Genomic DNA, 2,631 nt, shown 5'->3' with positions numbered 1-2,631 from the left:
TGCTCTTCAATGCTAAAGATAAGAATGCGAAACTATAAACCCAGGGGTTCTTAAACAGTTGGAGTCAAGACATAATCTATATAAAGCATGGGAGCTATCGGGGTAAGAGGGTTCGGGGTTCATCCCCCACCCCCGAAACGAACCCCCCCCTCAATAAAGAAAACTAAAGAATATTGGCAACTAGATATTGCAGAAATACGAATCAAGTAGCATTGACTTCACAAAACATAGGAGAAATCGGGCTTGACTTTCCCATGGTCAAGGACCTTCAGTTTTATCTTATAGATGACAGATGTTACTTCAATAGAGAAGATAATTACCTATACGCATTCATGCGTCAATCTTATAATCATGCATGTTAATGTTAATCTCTTTAACTGACTCCTAAAATCTGTCTTAGCCATCTTTGTTGAGCCACATTTAGTGTTTTCAATTTCGGCAGATGACTATTCACTGCACTTTATCAATGGAGCTCAGCCACTGGTAGAAATGTGTAACCTCTCTTGAATACGCTCTTGGAATTAGGTGACTGTAGTTTGCTTTAGATTTAATATCGAAAAGGAAGTTTTATCGTCAAAATCATCTGTTGGAGGTTTTAAACTAAAAAATCTCTGGAGTTTTTTTTTTTTTTTAATTCAAAACTCCATTTAGCTACGGTCATAGAATTTCGTAACTGTAATTTGCTTTAGAATAATATTGAAGATAGACGTTCTACACCTCAAAACGCTCTGTATGCCACTGTAGGGGGATTTTAAACGCAAAACCATCTGGAGAAGAGGGGTTTAAACTCAAAATCCCCAATTGGCTTGGCTACGCTCAAATAATTTTAGTGTGTAATTTTCTTTTTTATATTGAGGTATTTTTTAGCATCAAACCCCTCTGAAGGGTTTTTTAAAACTCAAAACCCCTTTAAGCAACACTCCTAGCATTTTGAGTGCGTAATTTGCTTTTTTTTTTTTACATTGAAGATGTATTTTTTAGCTTTAAACCCCGCTGACGAAGCTAAGGGTTTAAACTAAAAACTGCAATGAGTCAAAACCCATTTATCTACGCTCTTAACATTTTGAGTGCATAATTTGCTTTTTTTCATATTGAAGAGGTATTTTTAGTTTCAAACCCCGCTGAAGGGGGGTTTCAAATCAAAACTGAGTCAAAACTATTTAGCTATGCTAATAACATTTTGAGTGCGTTTTTTTTAAATTGAGGTATTTTTTTAAAGCTATAAACCCTACTGAAGAGAGAGGAAAGGGGGGGGGGGTTAAACTCAAAACCCCTTTGGCTACGCTCATAGAATTTTGAGTGTGTAATTCTCTTTTTTTATATTGAAGAGGGGGTTTATCGTAAATTTTGGAGGGGGTTTTAAAATCAAAATCTTTCTTAACTGTGCTCTTGGAATTTGGGGATTGTCGTTTGCATTTTTTTTTTGTTTTGTTTTATAGAAGATGGGGATTTAATTGCAAAAACCTCTAGTATGGGGTTTTAAACTCAAAACCCCTTCTGGCTTTGCTGCTGCAAGTGATGGTTTAATATTAAAATCTCACCTAAAATAAACAAAATTAAAGCAAAAAATCAGTCACTAAATTCCGAATCCCCCCCCCCCACCCCGCAGGGGGGATTTCATTTCGGGGGGAAGTTGTTTGAACCCGATCTCCCCTGGCTACGCCCATGGAGCCTATATGTAGATCCAATCTATATGGGCGTAGCTAGGATTTTTTTCGGGGGAGGGGGCATAACCATAGCCGAGGGGATTCTTTTTTCATATATGTATGTATGTATATGTGTGTGTGTGTGCGTAATGAATCTTTATCACATTCATTCATTCTTTTGGAAGACGTTTATTGTAACCTAGAATAGGTTTTTCCTGGAGTGGAAAAGCTGTAGGCCTAAACACCACGTCCTTGCCAGCAAGGGCGTCTGGATGAAGTGCTGTACCGTGAGCTCCCCCAGCGGGGTTCGGGGTGAAGCCCCGCCGCCAGGCACTATTTCTGCTATTTAAAACAAACAAAAAATGCAGATTCTGAGGTAGGCCTATCTACAGTGCATCATCCTGCTATTAAACAATTTTAGTTCAAAAACCTTATCTGCTATTCTTAATTACTTAGGACTTATGGCGCATTGGGCCGTGACCTCCGTGACCCGTGACATATCGAAGGTGCCGATTTGGCAGCAGGCTGCCTCCACAAAAATCTGTCACTTGCAATGCCTGAAGCCTATTCCCACCTGGTGTCAATTACTCTGATGTCCTCCATAAAAGTGTGGCTTCAAGTTAAACTAAGACTTCCCTGTTTCCGCTTTCCTTGTAATGGCCTCCATGTCATTGCTTGGTTATGCGTAATTCATTTTGTCAGAGAACATGTCCCGCAAACCTCATGCGACGCACTGTCACAACCTCACTAAGTGTTCGGCTCTCAGTTCGGCATAGGATTTCCTTGATTGAGACACGATCTCTATAACTGACTTCTAAAATCCGTCTCAGCCATCTTTATTGAGCTTTATTGAGCCACATTTAGTCTTTTTTTTAATTTTGGCAAATGAATTCCATGCTATTCACTGCACTTTATTAATGGAGCCCAGCAACTGGTAGAAATTTGTAACCTCTCTTGGCTTTGCTCTTGGAGTTTTGTGACTAGT

Source organism: Biomphalaria glabrata, chromosome 13 (assembly GCF_947242115.1).
Source record: "Biomphalaria glabrata chromosome 13, xgBioGlab47.1, whole genome shotgun sequence".
Lineage (NCBI taxonomy): Eukaryota > Metazoa > Mollusca > Gastropoda > Planorbidae > Biomphalaria > Biomphalaria glabrata.
This window is presented reverse-complemented; position numbering follows the sequence as displayed.